The following is a 5,811-nucleotide window of genomic DNA, read 5'->3' on the forward strand; positions in this document are numbered from 1 at the left end:
AATCATATGGCCGTACACTTCGTTGAGGAGTTGAACTGCTGCTCGTGCTCATGTTTTCCAAATGGTGTTATCTGACGTGTAGTCAGCACCTCAGTGTTAATGCACTCTATTGGTTTAAACTGCATCAAACGTAAAATGCGCATGAAGCAAACTGTCAAAAACTGCGTACTAGATGATTGTTATATTTGATCGTTTTGGATCAAAATAATCGCAGCTCTTGCGATTCGAAAATCGCATCCATTCACATCGCGATTTCGATTTTCAAAACTATTAATCGTGCAGCCCTAATCTTATTTGTGATAGGAAATCAATTTAATTATTGTAATACCAGATCTAAAGCTTTCAAATTTACTCAGTATTTGTAAGTATAAAATGTTTCACCAAAAATTTAGTAAATCACATTTAAAATTTTACAGAGTGTGGCTAATATACCCGCTCATTGTGCAGTAAAAATATGATCAGAAATTTATTCTTTTACACACAATTCAAAGAGCACAGCTATATTAACACGTTGGTGACCTAAATAAATACGCTATGTACAATAAAAATAGTCATGATTATTCTAGCAGTATTTGCACAGAAAGCTGTTACCCAGTTAATATAACAGTATAACTGAAAGTATTCAGATAAATACATTTTACACAAGGACACATACAATATTTCTTTAACAGGGTACAAATTGTAAGTGATAATATTTATAAACTCCAAACTTACCTGGATTTTTTAAAGAGTTTCTGAGATGTTTGTCATTCCAGAAGTTTCATTTGATTATTATTGTCTCATTGATTTTTGAATTAACATGTGATCTACTTAATTTCTTAAAATTACTTATCTGCTCAAATAATAAATATAATGTAAAAATGTTTCACCAAAAAATTAAGTAAATCATAATAAATGTTTGGCATGAAACAATCTAAATTTTTTTATAAGTTGATGTTAAATGTAAATAATATTGCCTACAATAATTATAAATAGTTTTATACAATAATGTATAAAACTTAAATGTAGGCCTATATAATTGTGCAGCTCTTAATAATCTTTTAATCTTACTTAATAAGCTGATGTTAAATTCATAAAGTATGAATTTGAAATGACCAATTAAAAACTAAAATATATAGCCAGCCTACAGTGTGGCACTCTCAAATATATTGTTAAAATGTATAAGAAATTTTAAGGATGTAGAAATCATTTGTTAGTTAATTACTTATTTTATTTGATGAATAAATCTAAATAACATCTGTACATTTTAAAGATATCTGTTTACTGTAGCATCCGATTAAAACATTTTGTAAATATTACGTAAAGCACGTTTCCAGTTAGGAACATATAAAACAGCTTAACACAGTTAAAACTTTATTAATTTCCGAAAATATCAAACATTAATAGCAAGCTTGGACAGCATGAATAAAAGCAACAAAGCGATTTCTAAAATGAGGGAGGGGCTAATCCAGTAGGCAATGCAAAACTGTGAGAACGGATTGCAAAAACTGAGGGCACAGTTTAGTAATGTGTGCGCACAGATTGTAAAACTGAGGGCACAGTTTAGTAATCCGTGCGCACGGTTTAGTAATCCGAGGGAACAGTTTACAAACGACTTTTTTTTCCACACCTGACCCTAGCAGGGCTTGGTAGTATACATTTATTGTCCTCTGAAAATCTCAGTTGCGTAACTCTTGTGATTCTGTGATGTCATATGCCAGTCAATCTGTATTTGAAGCATCTATCATGCCACTCTGTTGCTGCTTCTATCAAGCCATGCCATTGGCTTTCATTTCAATGTATAAACTTTAAAATAACCAACAACTTGAAATATATTCTAATCCTCAAAAAAAAAATCTTTTTCCACCTCAGGCACATAATTATTTTTGAAGACAATGTAGCCTTTCTTGTACCACCCCGTTATATAATAAACAGTGTTTTCCACAGATCTGAAATTTACTTGTGGTGGTATTTCATTATTTCAGATTCAAAAGTCTACTTGCTGTTCCAGTGACAGGTGACTTTACATTACAACTTTGTGTTTTTAAAATCTTGAGTCAGCTTGAGCTTTGCTCATTCAGTGCAATGGGCTTGACATTAGCATTGCAGTTTTTTTGTTACTATCTCTGTGCAAACTTTTTTGATTTTAGAAAAGATATGGTTTATTAATAATATTATTTTAAAAAATGGGAGAAAGAAAATCCAGTGCATGGACTTTTAAAACAAGAGCCAGTTGTTATCGCCATAGAAACCAGAGGTACACTGAAACTGCAAACGGCCATTCTCGATCAACTCGGGTTTTACACAACCAATATTAATCAGACTTGGGACCTGAAGTAATTAAACTAGGACCGACCCAGACCTGACTGACCATTTAAAATATAAACCCGAAACCATACGGGTCCCGTGTCCTCCGTGAAGACCTCTAATGGTAAAACTCAGCTTAAGTTCAGAAACATGGAAGGATACAATGTGACACAGAGCTCTTCGCGTCAAACCCAATTCATTGATAAACATTAAAAGGCACATATCATGCCATTTTTACAAGATGTAATATAAGGGTGTTTTCACACCTGCCTCATTTAGTTTGGTTGAATCGTACCAGAGTTCGATGGTTCACTTGGTGCGGCTCGTTTGGGCAGGTGAGAATGCAGTAATCGAACTCTGTTGCTCACCAAAAGCGAACCAAACAAGTGGACCGAGACCTCCTTGAAGAGGTAGTCTCAGTACACTTTCAAACACTGGTGTAGTCTAGATTTTTGTAGTGAGTATACTGTGATTTTTCCCTCTTACCCTTATGCTCACTCGTCCCAGCACGACACCCCATAAGCACCACCACACTCACAGATGCATACAGTATGGATCTTCAAGTAACTGAGAGCATTCTGAAAGTGTACTCTTTTTTTTTAGAATTGTTTTTATTATACAAGTACAAAGAGAGACAGAGAGATAAGGTAATATCAACTTTGTCAACCTGGTTTCCAGCCAAGTCTGTTTAAATATTAACCAATACTAAACAATATCGTCTATGCAAAAGGGGGAGCATAAAAAATAAGAAAATAAATAACAATAGTAATAAAAAAAAAAATAATATATATATATATATTTTTTTTTTAAATTCACAAAACACTCCCCCTCACTTCATACATATGGCACTCTCTTCACTTTTCCCTTCCCCCTCTCTCTTTGCAACCAGAACAACAACAAAACACAAACAGTAGACAAACACACTGGATATTCAAACGCACACACACACACACACACACACACACACACACACACACACACACACACACACACACACACACAAATTCCATTACTGGTGCTCCTTAAGTAAAAAAATAAAAACAAACAAAAATAAGTTGAACAAAACTAATGTTGGGCTAATTACAAAGCATCAAATATAGATTTCCATACGGAATCAAACTGTTTTTGTTTATTTATTTCCACTGACAAGGTTTTCTCTATATTTAAATAATATTTCATTAAATTTTTCTATTTATCTGGTGTATCTATATTTTTCCAATTTTGTAACAACAGCTTCTTATAAACTAATGAGGAAAATATTAATTGCCATCCCATAGGATATTTCATGTTTGTGACATTTTGAAGTAAGCAGGCTTCTGATGTAAATTAAAATTTCTGCTTACAAATATTAGAGAGCCATCTCCCAATCTCAAACCAGGTTTTCCTTACTTTTTCACAATACCAAAATGAATGAATAAGAGAGTCAGTACTACCGCATTTTAAACAGGTGGGGGGGAAGAAACATCAAATTTATGAATTTGATCCCTACTGTAATAAACCCTAGTCATTAATTTGTATTGAAGATTTTCATTGGTTGTAGCTTTATAAGTTAAGTTTATGCACTCCTTCCATTTTGTTTTGGCATTGAAGTTCTTTATATCTCTATCCCATCCTTTATATATTTTACTTAGCAAATTACAATTTGTTACCACATTATTACCACATTATTAACACTTTTATACCCTTTTTCCTTTTCTTACTTGATTCCAAAAGGGTCTTTATCTTTTCCGGAACAATATTCACTATATCGCACTTTTCTATGACCCAATTCTTTAACTGCAAATATTTAAATATCTCTGTGTCTCTTAATTTAAATTTATCTTTTAGTGTATCAAATGAGGATATATTACATAGATTAATAATATCTGATAATGTTTCAATGCCTCCATCAATCCAATTCTTCCACATTAATTTAGTACCTTGAATTGTAACAGACGGATTATTCCAAATCTTAATATGAGTTGGAGTACCAATCTCCGTCCCTATAATCTGTTTGGTTTTTTTCCACATATTTAATGTACTATTTACAACAAAATTATCAGTCTTTACTTTTTTCTTGGAAAACATAATGGATAATTAACTATTTGGATATAATTGATAATTTTCAATGTCTTCATTAGTGTTATTAATAATGCGATCAATATAGAACAGGGGTGGGCAACTCCTGGGGCCTCATTTATCAACATTGCGTAGAAAATGTTCTATATTTGTACCTACGAATGAAATTTAGAATGTGCCTAAATACAAAAAAATCGGGATTTATCAAACGTGCGCACGTGGTTAGTACGCACATCAGTAAATAATCATTGTTGATAAATCCCACATGTTCTTAAGCACCATGCGCGTTCACGGTCATGGTCATTTGCATTTCGAAACGCCTCCAATTAACCATATATGGGACAACACCTCCCTTTATAAGTCACGTGGTTGTACTTTTCCCACACCGTAATAATGGCAAAGAAAGCAAAAAAGCGAAATTTTACAGACACAGAAATGGAGGTACTAGTGAATGAGGTTGAGTCCAACCAACACATACTGTTTGGTTCACTTAGTGCGGGAGGAATAACCAACAAAAGAAAACATTCAGTGTGGGAGCATGTCACCAGTGCAGTTAATTCCGTGGGGTCTGAGGAGAGGACAGTTCCAGAAATAAAAAAAAAGTGGTTTGATATTAAGTTATCGGCCAAAAAACGCGTCACAGCACATCGACGTGAAATCAGTGCAACTGGTGGAGGACAGACCACAACTGAAATTTCTCCCTTGGACAGCCGCGTAGCCAGCATCATTGGCGACACAGCTCTGTCCGGGATCATTCGTGATGGGGACACTGATGCTTTAGAACAAGCCGGCCCATCTCACACCCAAACGCAAGGTAAGACAAACCAACTGGAATAGGCTGTGTAAACATTTTATTTTAAGTGTAACAATTTAATTAATGCGTTTAAATAATTATGACCATGTGTCCTTAGTAACACCCATGGTTACAGAGGAGCTGGATGAGCCGGTAGAGCCGGTAGAGGTGGTAGAGGCGGGACCGTCCGTTGCCCCTTCCGTGCGCCGTCCGCCAAGAGTGCTGACTGATGCGGTGCTGCAAAATCAAGAGGACACAACCAAAGCCATTAATGATATCAAAGAACAACTGAGCAACATAACCAGTGTATTGTTGCAAATTAATGAGTCTCTTAAACAGATTGCATCTTGCGCAAATAAAATGACAAATAATCCATAAAGCATTGACTCTTTTTTCCATACTGCAAAACAACTTTAAATAAATGTGTAAAATGTTTCTGAGGCCGGCCAATGGCCAGACTTACCTAAAATGTCTGTATGATCCTCTGTCTTGCCTGAATGGCAGCGGCATTGGGAGGTGGCAGGAACCCTGCGTCGGGCATAGGGCCGTCTGGTCTGGGGGGTTCCTGCAGAGGGACACCCTGCCTGATGGCCAAGTTGTGTAGCACGCAGCAAGCCATGATAATTTTGCACACTTTTTCTGGCCGATACTGCAGTGTTCCCCCCGTGTTGGAC

The 5,811-nt window shown here is 35.4% G+C and overlaps 1 long non-coding RNA gene across 1 annotated transcript; it reads left to right on the forward strand.

Moving 5' to 3' along the window:
• Positions 1 to 4,483: 4,483 nt before the first annotated feature.
• On the forward strand, positions 4,484 to 5,516 carry LOC129446114 (uncharacterized). The gene is made up of 2 exons (XR_012369801.1): positions 4,484 to 5,158; positions 5,256 to 5,516. It is a non-coding gene; the product is annotated as an uncharacterized lncRNA (long non-coding RNA).
• The last annotated feature ends 295 nt before the right edge of the window (positions 5,517 to 5,811 follow it).

This window comes from Misgurnus anguillicaudatus, chromosome 6 (genome assembly GCF_027580225.2).
Source record: "Misgurnus anguillicaudatus chromosome 6, ASM2758022v2, whole genome shotgun sequence".
NCBI classification, from domain to species: Eukaryota; Metazoa; Chordata; class Actinopteri; order Cypriniformes; family Cobitidae; genus Misgurnus; species Misgurnus anguillicaudatus.